This window comes from Rhineura floridana, chromosome 2 (assembly GCF_030035675.1).
Source record: "Rhineura floridana isolate rRhiFlo1 chromosome 2, rRhiFlo1.hap2, whole genome shotgun sequence".
NCBI lineage: Eukaryota > Metazoa > Chordata > Lepidosauria > Squamata > Rhineuridae > Rhineura > Rhineura floridana.
The window spans coordinates 552294-567461 of record NC_084481.1 but is presented as its reverse complement, the minus strand read 5'-3'; the positions used below and the strand labels follow the sequence as shown (position 1 = coordinate 567461).

General features: G+C 43.1%; 1 non-coding gene across 1 annotated transcript; it reads right to left on the bottom strand.

Moving 5' to 3' along the window:
• Nucleotides 1-10031: 10031 nt before the first annotated feature.
• Nucleotides 10032-10195, bottom strand: LOC133378619 (U1 spliceosomal RNA). Its single transcript, XR_009761066.1, has one exon. It is a non-coding gene; the product is annotated as a U1 spliceosomal RNA (small nuclear RNA).
• Between the last annotated feature and the right edge of the window lie 4973 nt (nt 10196-15168).

The window sequence follows — 15168 nt, the reverse complement described above, 5'->3', positions numbered from 1 at the left end:
CTAATCAGTCTGTTCCAAAATAATATTTTCCAAAGCTGCACCTGGACATTAAAAGTAGATACCAGGCCTGAGGTTTGGTGAGTTTGGCACTCTCCTTATGTGAGTCAGTAGCAAAATGGAATTTCAGATCTTATCTTACAGAGAGCATAATCAGAGCAATATTCAATCTTCCCATGTGTGTATGGTGAACACAGGTAACGGGAATGTGATTGTAACAAGAAACCCTGCTCTATGCATAGTCATTTGCACATCTCAGTTGAATGTGTGCAAACTGTAAGCATACAGGTTCATGTGTATGGTCATGGATCCTGCAAAAAACATATTTCTGACCACACAGACAGCCTACTGTTTGCACAGCAGATGTGCAAACAAGCACATATATGGCAAGGGGAGGGAGAATCAGAGAACTCAGAGTTCAAAAAGACCTTGGAGATCAATCTTGTTCTAATATTTTCATCAAAGCTTTTTTTTTCCAGCCATGCAGGACGCAACATCCTCTGAGAGGTATTCCAGGAACTGTGCTGCTGGACTGGGAAGATGAAGAGTTGGAAGCACTGTGAGACAGCTTTCTTTTTTTAAAAAAAGAATAAGAATTAAAAAAAACCCTTAGCCACTTCATACAGTTATTAAGGAAGATAAATGACAACTCAATCAAACCCCATCCCCAGAATACAGTAGAGCCCTACTCATACGGCGGGTTACGTTCCAGACCCCGGATGAAAAGCGAAAATCACCAAAAAGCGGAACTTCATCAATAAAATGGCACCCGACTCTCAGCTGCTGAGCGCATCATGCCAAAAAACGCCGTAAAAGCGGAACAAGCGCCATATGAGTGGGGTCTTACTCTAATTGAAAACCGCCGTATTAGTGGAACGCTGAAAAGCGGGCCACTGAAAATCAGGGCCCTACTGTATGTTGGATATTTGCCCGTCTCACCCCATAAAAACAATCAAAAAATGGCTTCCATTTTTGCAGGGAAAGAATAGAGCTGCAAAACTGAGGGCCTTTGTTTGGAACACCTCTGTTCCATTGTTAAATAGCTTCTGGCAATGTGTTAGCTGAAACCTTCTAGTCCTGCCCATTGGGACAATGGAGGAGAGGTCTACTACATCTTTCTGCATGGCAGCCCTTCAGAAGGCAGGTATGATCCCAGTTCTTTCAACCAATCATCATGGGACTTGATTTCCAGGCACCCCACCATTCTGGTTACCCTCCTCTGGACACACACAGTACTCCAGATTGGCCTGATTAATACAGTAGAACCAATGTGGTTGCTGCCAATTAGGACTGGAATCGTTGTGGGTGGTGATACCGTGCCCCAGGAGGGACTTAATACTGAGAACGATCTATCGTCCCCCTGATCAAAATGCTCAGGGAGACCTTGAGATGAGATATGAAATTGAGGAAGCATCCAAACTAGGAAATGTGGTAGTAATGGATGACTTCAACTACCCGGACATAGACTGGCTGCATATGTGTTCCAGTCATGACAAAGAAGCAAAGTTTCTAGATATTCTAAATGACTATTCCCTAGATCAGTTGGTCATGGAACCGACCAGAGGGACGGCAACCCTGGACTTAATCCTCAGTGGGGACCGGGACCTGGTGCGAGATGTAAGTGTTGTTGAACCGATTGGGAGCAGTGACCACAGTGCTATTAAATTAAACATACATGTAACTGGCCAATTGCCAAGAAAATCCAACACGGTCACATTTGACTTCAAAAGAGGAAACTTCACAAAAATGAGGGGATTGGTAAAAAGAAAGCTGAAAAACAAAGTCCAGAGGGTCACATCACTGGAAAATGCTTGGAAGTTGTTTAAAAACACTATATTAGAAGCTCAACTGGAGTGCATACTGCGGATCAGAAAAGGTACCGCCAGGGCCAAGAAGATGCCAGCATGGTTAACAAGCAAAGTCAAGGAAGCTCTTAGAGGCAAAAAGTCTTCCTTCAGAAAATGGAAGTCTTGTCCGAATGAAGAAAATAAAAAAGAACACAAACTCTGGCAAAAGAAATGCAAGAAGACAATAAGGGATGCTAAAAAAGAATTTGAGGAGCACATTGCTAAGAACATAAAAACCAACAACAAAAAATTCTATAAATACATTCAAAGCAGGAGACCATCTAGGGAGACAATTGGACCCTTGGATGATAAGGGAGTCAAAGGTGTACTAAAGAACGATAAGGAGATTGCAGAGAAGCTAAATGAATTCTTTGCATCTGTCTTCACAGTGGAAGATATAGGGCAGATCCCTGAACCTGAACTAACATTTGCAGGAAGGGATTCTGAGGAACTAAGACAAATAGTGGTAACGAGAGAGGAAGTTCTAAGCTTAATGGACAATATAAAAACTGACAAATCACCGGGCCCGGATGGCATCCACCCGAGAGTTCTCAAAGAACTCAAAGGTGAAATTGCTGATCTGCTAACTAAAATATGTAACTTGTCCCTCGGGTCCTCCTCCGTGCCTGAGGACTGGAAAGTGGCAAATGTAACACCAATCTTCAAAAAGGGATCCAGAGGGGATCCCGGAAATTACAGGCCAGTTTTCTTAACTTATGTCCCTGGAAAACTGGTAGAAAGTATTATTAAAGCTAGATTAACCAAGCACATAGAAGAACAAGCCTTGCTGAAGCAGAGCCAGCATGGCTTCTGCAAGGGAAAGTCCTGTCTCAGTAACCTATTAGAATTCTTTGAGAGTGTCAACAAGCATATAGATAGAGGTGATCCAGTGGACATAGTGTACTTAGACTTTCAAAAAGCGTTTGACAAGGTACCTCACCAAAGGCTTCTGAGGAAGCTTAGCAGTCATGGAATAAGAGGAGAGGTCCTCTTGTGGATAAGGAATTGGTTAAGAAGCAGAAAGCAGAGAGTAGGAATAAACGGACAGTTCTCCCAATGGAGGGCTGTAGAAAGTGGAGTCCCTCAAGGATCAGTATTGGGACCTGTACTTTTCAACTTGTTCATTAATGACCTAGAATTAGGAGTGAGCAGTGAAGTGGCCAAGTTTGCTGACAACACTAAATTGTTCAGGGTTGTTAAAACAAAAAGGGATTGCGAAGAGCTCCAGAAAGACCTCTCCAAACTGAGTGAATGGGCGGAAAAATGGCAAATGCAATTCAATATAAACAAGTGTAAAATTATGCATATTGGAGCAAAAAATCTTAATTTCACATATACGCTCATGGGGTCTGAACTGGCGGTGACCGACCAGGAGAGAGACCTCGGGGTTGTAATGGACAGCACGATGAAAATGTCGACCCAGTGTGCGGCAGCTATGAAAAAGGCAAATTCCATGCTAGCAATAATTAGGAAAGGTATTGAAAATAAAACAGCCGATATCATAATGCCGTTGTATAAATCTATGGTGCGGCCGCATTTGGAATACTGTGTACAGTTCTGGTCGCCTCATCTCAAAAAGGATATTATAGAGTTGGAAAAGGTTCAGAAGAGGGCAACCAGAATGATCAAGGGGATGGAGCGACTCCCTTACGAGGAAAGGTTGCAGCATTTGGGGCTTTTTAGTTTAGAGAAAAGGCGGGTCAGAGGAGACATGATAGAAGTGTATAAAATTATGCAGGGCATTGAGAAAGTGGATAGAGAAAAGTTCTTCTCCCTCTCTCATAATACTAGAACTCGTGGACATTCAAAAAAGCTGAATGTTGGAAGATTCAGGACAGACAAAAGGAAGTACTTCTTTACTCAGCGCATAGTTAAACTATGGAATTTGCTCCCACAAGACGCAGTAATGGCCACCAGCTTGGATGGCTTTAAAAGAAGATTAGACAAATTCATGGAGGACAGGGCTATCAATGGCTACTAGCCATGATGGCTGTGCTCTGCCACCCTAGTCAGAGGCAGCATGCTTCTGAAAACCAGTTGCCGGAAGCCTCAGGAGGGGAGAGTGTCCTTGCACTCGGGTCCTGCTTGCGGGCTTCCCCCAGGCACCTGGTTGGCCACTGTGAGAACAGGATGCTGGACTAGATGGGCCACTGGCCTGATCCAGCAGGCTCTTCTTATGTTCTTATGAAGGCAAGGAAATCAGAGCCAATGACAAGACAGAGCCAACTATTTCTATTTTTGTCTCCATCTTCCTCCCTGCTCAGTTCTATAAGAGCAACATTGAGACTGAGGAAGAGAAAGCAGGCAGCTAGGGCCAGTTTCTGGACTAGCTGTAAGTAAGAAGACAAGTACGCATGTTTAGCTTGTGAACAATGAGCAGAGAAATCCAGTACATTACACTGGTCTGCATATCCACTCCAGCAATTTCCCCCCCAAATCCTATGCCCCCTGAGTCCAGGGTGGGAGGATAGAAATGGCAAAAAAATCCCATACAAAACCAGCAGGAAAATGGGAGAGTCCTTGGGGGTGCCAGACCAAGATGTCTGCTTGGTCCAAGGACTCCCCATCCTAATTGACCCATGTGTAATAGAAAATGCAATAAAACACAGCTAAACATAGGAGGAAACAACATGAGATATCTCAAGGATCTCATTCTGCTAAAGAAAAGCAGGATGAGATCCTAGGCTCCTTTTTGGAAAGAAGGGCAGGATATCGATCAAATAAATAAATAATACAATGGATCTTCTGAATTATTTTAAAGAACTATGTTAAGGATAAATTAAAATCCCACATGATGGTAAAACTATAGTTCACTTGTCCTATCTAAACCAGCTTGGGCTTTATGGGAAATAGAACCAAAGTGGCCTTTATTTGACTTTTGGTATAAAATGTCGGTTTATTTCCTGGTGACCTGACCCTTACCTACATTCCAGTGGCTCGCATAATAAAAGCCTGTTTAAGCTGGAAACTTCCCTACTATGCATTTCTGTTTCACATTTATGCTGATGGCCTTGCTTATTGTTACTAATGCACCTTGCATAGACATGTCAAATGCTGTTCCTATGCCCCTCATATCCTTGACTTGTAATACTCCCTTTGATATGTAAGCAAAGTAATATCATGTCTGTCTCCAGTTTAGGGGGCGCCCGGTTGCAGCTGGGCCTCCCCTCAATAGTTGCCTTTGTCTGCTCCTGCATAGCTCTTATCTCAAGGACATGCAAAATATGCAGACATGGAGTCTGAAGATAGTCTTGATGTTTCCACTTTGTCCTTCCCCCTGTACCCCTTTACCTCCTTACACATGCCCCAAAGCTATGACAGTTAGCAATTGCTTCTTTTGTATTTTATGACGTGAACCCGATATTGTAAACTTCGGGGTAAACCTATATAAACCCTTGAACACCAATCAACGAGGTTCCCATGCTGGCCTGCTTCGGCTTGTAAGTATTGGGTCCCCTTTGCAAAGGTTTTTGTCTCGTGTTACTTGATCTCTGATAGTGGGTTTCACTCAGTGAAAATGTAGGACACTTCACAAATTCCCAAGTAAGTGAAAATGAGAGGCAGTAGGTGGGAAAGTGGCAGTTAATGGAGATAAGAGGAATGACACTGACATACAGCAAATAATGAAAATATGTATGCAGCAATTAAAAGAATGATTTGATGTAGGATTGGAAAGTGGAATTGCAGACCCTGGGAGAGAAGGTAGATGTTATCACAACACAATTGGAATCACTAACTGGAAAGATCGATAAAGCATTAAACTTAAGTCTAAAAAATAAGAAACACATAAGAGACCTAAAAAAAAGCAGAAAAAGAGCTGCGCTAGGACCTAGAGAACCAGGGCATTCAAAAAAATATTAGAATTTGGAGCTTGGAGGAGGGTGTGGAAGAGAACAACATGACAAAGTTTGTAGTGACTCGATTGAATAGTATTTTGCCTGACTGAAACATAAGGAATCAGATATTAACAGAGCACAACAGGCACAGCTGCTGAAGACAGAACTTCCCACCCTTCTGATGTACTAATCTGCTTTGCAAGTTACACTCTGAAAGAGCAAGTCATGAAAAAGCTATGGAGCAAGAATGGAATTAAATTTAAAGATAAAGTGATTTTTTTCAGCAGGATTTGAATATGAAACCTTTGAAATGAAGAAGGGAATTCTGCCCTTATACACTGAAGTTGCAAGATAAGGGTGTAAAATGCAGGTGTGGATTCCTGTTTTAGTTTATAGAGATGGCCACATTTACATTGCAACGATGTGTAGAGAGGCAGCTAGAATGCTGAAGGAGTTACACATTGACTCTCTGGAAGACAATGGGGAGGAGTCGGATGAGGAGGTGAAGACACAACAATGATGGAGCATGGCAAGTGAAATGAAGGGAATGTGGAATAAAGAAAGACAAGCACAAGTCTGGAAGGTTTGAGCAAAAAACCACATGAACTAATTATAAATCAGCATAGCAGTTAAGGCATTCAATTCACTATTGAGAAGTGGAGATTACATTCAGTGAGACTGAGAGTGAGAATCAGGGTTGAAACTTGTTAGAAGCATTGAGAGTGATTTGAGATCCGTTGTATGCTATTGTAGGTTAGAATCATAGAATAGTAGAGTTGGAAGGGTCCTATAAGGCCATTGAGCCCAACCCACTGATCAATGCTGGAATCCAAACTAAAGCATACCTGACAGGTGGCTGTCCAGCTGCATCTTGAATCCCTCCAGTGTTTGAGAGTTTACCACCTGCCTAGGGTTCCATTGTCGTACTGTTCTAACAGTTAGGAAATTTTTCCCGATGTCCAGTCAAAATCTGGCTTCCTGTAACTTGAGCCCATTGTTCCATGTTCTGCACCCTTGGACAACTGTGAAGAGATCCTGGTTACATAACTTTTAACTTCTGATGTTTTGTATGTTGAATAATAGACATCATTTACCAAAATTTATCAATATTTGCTTAAATATGAAACTGACCCTGAAGAAATTAAGAATACATGAATAAATGGAGGCAATAGAAGAAAGCATCTTTTTATAAATATGGGAGAACCTCTGGAAGTCTCACAGAGATTTTCTCTCAATGTGGCTGTAAGAGAAAATCGCTATGTTAATGTGTAGATGGTACATTACTCCTGTGAAAAATAATAAAATAAACTAGAACTACTCTCTGGTATGCTGGAAATGCTAGAAGGATAGAGGCAATTTCCCCATTACTTACGGTGGGGATGTGAGGTTGCAAAGAAATATCAGAAGGCAATTTTCAGAAACAAATAAGATTTTCAATTTGTTGTTGTTATGTGCCTTCAAGTCGACTACAACTTATGGCGACCCTATGAATCAGCGACCTCCAAGAGCATCTGTCATGAACCACCCTGTTCAGATTTTGTAAATTCAGGTCTGTGGCTTCCTTTATGGAATCAATCCATCTCTTGTTTGGGCTTCCGCTTTTTCTACTCTCTTCTGTTTTCCCCACCATTATTGTCTCTTCTAGTGAATCATGTCTTCTCATGATGTGTCCAGAGTATGATAACCTCAGTGTCATCATTTTAGCTTCTAATGACAGTTCTGCTTTAATTTGTTCTAACACCCAATTATTTGTCTTTTTTGCAGTCCATGGTATCCACAAAACTCTTCTCCAACACCACATTTCAAATGAGTTTATTTTTCTCTTATCTGCCTTTTTCACTGGCCAACTTTCACATCCATGCATACAGTTCGGGAATACCATGGTCTGAATGATCCTGACTTTAGTGTTCAGTGATACGAGGACCTTTTCTAGTTCTCTCACAGCTGTCCTACCCAGTCCTAGCCTTCTTCTGATTTCTTGACTATTTTCAATACTGGATACCTTTTCATCCTGTAATATTTTTGTTAAACTATTTAAAATACTTTGTAAATGTAAATGGAATAGGATTCATATTTCTTAGTGTCCACAATAATATTATATGCTAAATACTGGAGAGTAAGGGCGTAAGCCTCCTGATTGTTATGTCAGGCCAAGGGGATTCAGGATACAGCATAGCTGTGGTAGAGGAAGGAAGATGTTAGCATAGCTGGACTGTGCTTGCAGGAATCCCCCCCCCTCTGTGCACAACAACAGCATCACTGGTGAACTCTACTGCGACCTGGATGCAGTCAAGGCTTGGCACACCTGAAAAGGGGTGTTTGGGGGGCATGTTGGGAGTGGAACCAAGTGAAGAAGGACTTATGCTGCATCCTGGCCCGTTGTCCTGTGGACCCCAGCCCAGGCATATGCTATACTGGGAGAAAGAGTGTGGAAGGAAACATACATTTCCTTTTGCCAAGCTCTGAGGGAGCAGCCAGAGTGCTTCGCTCCCCAGGGCTCCTGAATAGAGGTAGGATGTGGCAGCCCCTTTCAATGGCTCCACTCCCACTGGCCACACTCCAACTACCCTCTTCCGTGTTTGATTGCACCCATAGACAATTTAAGGTCTAAAAAGAGATACATTGGGGACTTTAAGCCCTCAATTTTTTATCCTGTAGAACTGATGCTTTCAGTCTAGACATTTAACTCGCCAGATGAATTTCATTAAGATCTTCTGACATTCATTCAGCTGATTTTTAGTTATTTTAATTGGTAAATGTTGAAACAAAAATTTGATTTTAGGAATAATCATTTTAATGGCAGCCATCTGTCCTGAAAAGGATAGATTTAACTTCTTCCATTCCTCTATTAAAGGTAGGCATTCATTGAAAAGTACTTCATAATAAATTTATATAGATTCTGAAAATTTGAGGTCAATTTTATTCCTACATATTGAACTAGTTTTTTGACCAATGATAGTCAAATTTATCTTTTAATTGTTTTTCCAATTCTTTTATCATTTAACCCTATGATTTCTGTTTTAGTTTATTCAACTTATAACCTGCCAAATGTCCATAATCTTCTATTTTTTCTCTAAAACCTTCAGTGACTGCTTAGGCTGTGTTATAGTTGATATCGTCTGTGTATAATTTTATTTTTCCAACCCTTTTAAAATTAAAATTCCCTCGATTTCTTGGCTATCTTTTGTTTTAGCAGCTAAATGCTCTATAACCAAAACAAAGAACAGAGTATATAAGGGGCAGTCTTGTTTTGTTCCTTTGGATAGACTAAGTCCTCGGTCCTGGGTCTCACCTGGGAACCGAATTTGCTGCACAGTGAGATTACAGAGGAAGCGGAGGGTCAGTGTTCCAGGAAGCCCCTCCGTGCTGGTACCAGGGTCAGTTAGCCGGCTGCTTGGATCTCATGGGAGTTGGGTATGCAGGTGGACCAGAAGGAGAACTAGCATCTGTCTGGTCCACGATGGCATATTTAAAGGAGCCCACCCCATCCATTGCAGCCAGTTAGGGCAAAGACTTTTGAGTTTGAGGATGTCAGTGACAAGAGTTAATAGCCACAAGAGGAGGTCTGAAGGAGAGCTGATTTTTTAAAAAGAGCTCAAATCACACAGGCTAGCGGTGATGACAATGGAAGCTTGGGCAATGTGTCGCAGTTGACTAGCCATGGTGGTGGCCAGCAAAGGATCCAATGGCAGTGGAGATAACTGTTTTTTATTTTAAGCCATTTAACAAGAACCTTGGCTTTAGGATTGGAGTAAATAGCTTGAATCCAATGTATAATCTCCAAAATTACAATTCTACAGTACACTATATCCATGATTCATAATGTGAAGTATTTTTCTTATATTATCTCTCATTTTCCTGTTCCATTTAAACCTGCCTGGTCCTGGGTAATAATTTTACTTATTACTCCAATAAATCTTTTTGCCATTATGCCTGTAAATAATATATAATCTGTATTCAAGAGATATATAGATATGATATTACTATTTGGTTTAAAATGAAATAGAAACAATTCAGTAGTTCTGTTCCTTAGCATATAGTTTGCAAAGCAGAATGAGAATTAACCAGCCCACCTTCCCCTCATACAGACTAGCTGAATAAAAACAAGAGACAGTCTTCTTTAGTAAAAGTGTTAAGAATGTTTACTCACAACCTTTCATTAGTTCAGCAGACATATGCTCTAGCTTGCAGAGAAAAGACAGAAGTAGTTAGTAGATTTAGTCCATCAGCTGGTAGAGAAGCCTGTAGAGGCTTCTCTCTCCTGTGGCTTAATGGAGAATTATACTAATAAGAGAACAACATCTCTTAACAAAGAAGAGGAAGAGAAGAAGGGGGGAAATCTATCAAATTACCTGTCAAACTACCACAAACCTATCAAACTACCACAAATTTTGCAGTTGAGTTTCCCGCATTTGGGGAAATTGCAGGGGTCAGCATACTCGGAGTGCAATGGATGAGCCTCACCCTGGGAAAACCACCTTCATGATCATGGTATCTCCCCTGCCAGGTAAGTACATCTCAGTAGACAATCATAGAGGTGTCCCCAATTCTGGCCAGAAGGGACATCTCCCTATTAAAAGCATGCATGTTGCTTATCCCAACAGTTACTAGGGTTGGATCCTTGCCCTCTTTATGTATTACTACAATATTTGTATCTTTCCAGGTCTCAAGAATATAGCTTCTATCTAATATTTCATTCATAGTTTTCTTTAATGGATTTACAAGTATACCAGCAAATTTCTTATATTATGACGCTGTCAAGCCATCTGGTCCAGGAGCCTCATTATCTTGCAAATCCTTTATAGCATCCAATATCTATCTTTTTGATATGAGTTTATCAAGATCAATTTGGTCTTCTATAGCTAGAAATTGGTTTATTTTATCTCTCTCTGGCCTCTTAGTTTTGTAAAGTTCTAAATAATACTTTCAAATTCCTCTGTGATTTCATCATCTGATATAGTACACCCCACCTTTTTTCTTATTGGTGGAACCTTTTTTTTCTTTTGCTTTTATTTCTTGATAAACCTTACTTGCCTTGTTTCCCTATTCAAAGGGATTTTTTAAAAAATGAAGTTAATTTTTGGTAAGTCTTATATGTGTCGATTAAATCTAATTGCTTTCTATAAATGTTTAGCTTCCTATCCACTTTATTTTATAGGGTTCTTTAATGCTCCTCCCGTAAGCCTGTTAATTTATTTAAGTAACCATTCTTTCTTCTCTTTTTTTCGTAATCTGAGGCGGGAGGTGAGACGACTAGAACGCCGGTGGTGGAAATCTCGCTCCGAAGGTGCTCGGACACAGGTCAGAGCAGCAGTAGCTGCCTACCAGGTGTCAGAAAAGGCGGCAAAGAAGGAGTTCTTTGCGGCCTCTATTGCATCCGCGGAGTGCTGTCCCAGGAGGTTGTTCCAAGTGGCCCGAAGCCTGGTCGGTCCAGTTGCCCAGGTACCCTTGGAGCATTCTAAGGCCTCCTGTGACAAATTGGCAAAGCACTTTGCTGATAAAATCGAACACCTAAGGAGCTCGATTCCGTACGCCGTGGATGCAGTGAATGAACCAGAGTTGACCATTTGAAATCCGGTCCAGTGGGATCGGTTTCAGCCTCTCCCTTCTGAGGAAGTGGACAAGGTGCTTTCATCTGTGAAGCCTACCACCTGTCTGATTGATCCTTGCCCATCATGGCTCCTTGTGAATTGCAAGGAGAAACTGAGCGAAGGGATTAGGGCGGTAGTAAACGCATCCTTAGCGGAGGGTGTAATGCCACTGGCCCTCAAGGAGGCAATTATAAAACCTATCTTAAAGAAGTCCTCCTTGGATCCCCAAATTTTGAACAACTTTCGCCCAGTTTCGAATTTGCCATTTCTGGGCAAGATCATTGAGCGAGTGGTGGCTAAGTCGCTCTGGTGGATGATATGAGGAGGGCACTAGATAGGGGAGAATTCACCTTTCTTGTCCTCCTGGATCTTTCAGCGGCTTTTGATACCGTCGACCACGGTATCCTGTTGGATCGCCTGGAAAGACTGGGAATAGGAGGCACTGTTCTACGGTGGTTCCGTTCCTTTCTCTCTGACAGGCATCAACAGGTAGCATTGGGCGATGAGGTTTCAGACCCTTGGCCTCTCATTTGTGGAGTGCCACAGGGTTCTATCCTCTCTCCCATGCTATTTAACATCTACATGAAGCCGCTGGGATCCATCATCAGGAGTTTTGGGCTGCGGTGTCACCAATATGCAGATGACACTCAGCTCTATCTCTCGTTTAAGTCCTCACCAGAGGCTGTGGAGACCATGTCCAAGTGCCTGGAATCCGTGAGTGGATGGATGGGAAGGAACAGGCTGAAGCTAAATCCTGACAAGACTGAGGTGCTGCTTGTGGGAGACAGAGGAAGGTTGGGCCCTGTTGACGTGAGGCTTAATGGGGTACAATTACCCCTGAAGGACCAGGTCCGCAGCCTTGGGGTTGTTCTTGATTCCAGGCTGTCCATGGAGGCTCAGATTTCGGCAGTGAGCCGGGCAGCCTGGTACCAATTACACCTCATACGTAGGCTGCAACCCTACCTCCCTGTTCATCAACTCCCACTGGTAGTACATGCCCTGGTCACCTCTCGATTAGACTACTGCAATGCGCTCTACGTGGGGTTACCCTTGAAAACGGTCCGGAAACTTCAACTGGTACAGAATGCGGCGGCTCGTTTACTTACAAACAGTCATCGCTGTGATCATATTACTCCAGTATTATTCAATCTACACTGGCTTCCAGTAGTTTTCCGGGCCCAATTCAAGGTGTTGGTGTTAACCTTTAAATCCCTATACGGTTTCGGCCCAGTTTATCTGAAGGAGCACCTCCAGCATCACCAATTATACCGCCCGACAAGATCAGCCACTCAGGACCTTCTCTCAGTCCCACCAACTAAAACAGCTAGGTTGGTGGGGACTAGAGAGAGGGCTTTTTCAGTGGCGGCCCCCACTCTCTGGAATTCCCTCCCGTTTGATCTTCGGCATGCCCCTTCCCTGGATACTTTCCGCCGAGCCTTAAAAACTTGGCTGTTTGGACAGGCCTTTGGGACCGCCGGGGTGGGCTAATTTACATACTGAATGCCTGTTGTTATGCACTGCATATGTTGTTATTTTTATTATTGCTGAGTATGTCATATTTTATTGTATTTACTGTATTTTATTGTATTTTACTGGAATTTAACATGTACGTCGCCTAGAGTGGCTTTGGCCAGATAGGCGACCTAACAATTAAATTTACATTTACATTTAAAACTGGTGGACAAAGAAATTCAGTATCTGAAACCAATTTGCTTGTTATTACCTGAGATTGATTGCACTAGGGAAAAATATGTTAGTTCCTCCTTGCATTTTCTGGCTATTTCAGGATTCATAAGTAAACCATCATTCAATCTCCAGTTTTTTCTTACGAATAGATATTTCCATTGTGAGAGTATTACAGTCAGCATACCGAGCTGTTTCTATGTTGACCCTATGTGTTCTATATAGTAAATTAGGAGCTGCCCAAAACATATCAATTCCTGAATATGATACATATGGTACTGAATAAAAGGTATAGTCTTTCATATCAGCTTTGTAGTATCTCCATACATTTGACATAATGTCAAAGATTTCATGTAATTTGACACATTCTTTGGCAATGATCCAGTCTGTTTCACTTTCTTTAGGCTTATGACTTTTGGGTCAAAAACTCCATGTCCCCTGCTAGTAGTATCACATTTACTGCAAATTCTAATATTACTTTTTTAAAAAATCAAAAATATTTGCTTGATACTGATTTGAAGCATAGACAGATCCTAAATTATCTTTCCTAAAGGTCAATTGACATTCAGTAAAACAAATCTGCCTTCTCTATCTTGATATTATTCATCCAGTTTCCAATAATTGTTTTTAATGATTTCCCTTCGCTACCCGCTGCAAATTCCTGTTTTATTATTTAAACATTTTTCTTGGCCTTTCTTAGGGGGCGGTCCAACTCCCATTTATGCTGGGCTGAGAGGAGTTAAATGCGGCTGATTCCCTGCTTGAACCGACTGGGTCCCAGCTTAGTGTGGGTGCACTGGTGTAAGTCCCTCAGCCTGGCTCAGTCTTAGCTCAGCTGAGGCTGAGCCAGTTCATCTGAGACTAGTGTAAGGGGAGCCAGTGGAAGCCTTGAGGGAGGGGTGTTCTGGGGATGTGGTGGGGGAAGTCCCAAGATGTGATGACTTAGGCCACATCCTGTTCAGAGCACTCCCCCAGGTCCTGGTCCAGGCAAAAGTTACACCAGGGAAAAGAAAAAATTCACAATAGAAGTCAGCGGAGAGGGCCCAGTCCTCTCAGATTAGGTCCAGGCACATCAGGCAGCCCCACCCATACCTGTCCTAAAGAGCTTGCTGGATCTAGCAGACTTTCTAGCCAATCAAGCAGCGGCAGCAACAGAATTTAAACTGAGCATGCTCCAGACTCATCTGACTTCACTCACTGACATGCACGGCATGGCATGCTGCTGGCTGGGCTAGTGATGTTGGGACTTAGTGCTTGGGAGAGAGGCCTGTGGCACTCTGCTCTTGGGAAAAACCCTCTACAAACACTGGGCACTTTGAGCACCGAAGGAACCCCTGCTGCTGCTGCTGCCCACTCTGCAGTCTGGGCCCTTGAGAGAAGCTCTGGAGGGGGGACAGAACATCCACATACACTCACCTCATACAACTTCACACACACGACAATCAGCTAGGGGTGGGCAGGGACAGGGCTGAATGCCCTGGCCATCCCAAGACAGGAGGCTGACTGATGTGGGAGAAAGGGAGACAGGTGTGGTGGGACAGTGAACCCCACATCACGGTATTGGGTTGAGCCATGCAGAAGTGGGGCTGGTGAATGGAGAAATGAGCCAGGCCACCCAGGGCGGGTCTACAGAGTTGTCAGGGTAGGTGGGGACACATAGCTGGTAATGGACAGGGGCATGGTTTCACAGCCTGAAGAACAGCCAGGCAATGCGGTCATGTGCAGCCACTCCAAGCAGGTCCACACCATGGTGAGGAGGGGGCTCCACCTCCAGCCCCTCCCAGCCCCCCTCCTCAGGCACTAGAGTGCCTGCATGCCAGGTGCCAGGTCCAGGAGCAGCTTGCAGTGACATGGCCACATTGTGTATCATGGTACAGGCCAGCACAATCTGGGACACCTTCAGTAGGGAATGCATCACCTGTGAGCAGTGAGGCCAGGCAGGATAGGGTGTCATCAGGAAGGGCTGCAGGGAGTAGTTGCAGGAAGCTGAAGGAAGGAGATGAGAGTGATTAGTGTCTGGAGAGACCCTGATGCCCACCACCACATGGCAGCCACCACCCTCCACCCACTAAGCAGCCTCTAGCATTGGACCTTCACCTGCCATGCCCATGATCCAGACCATTTGGAGTCGTTTGACTCCTTGGCTGCATTACTGGACCTTGCTTGCTAAAACCCAACTGCTTGGAACAAAACCCTAGATCCTCCCTCCTTTTC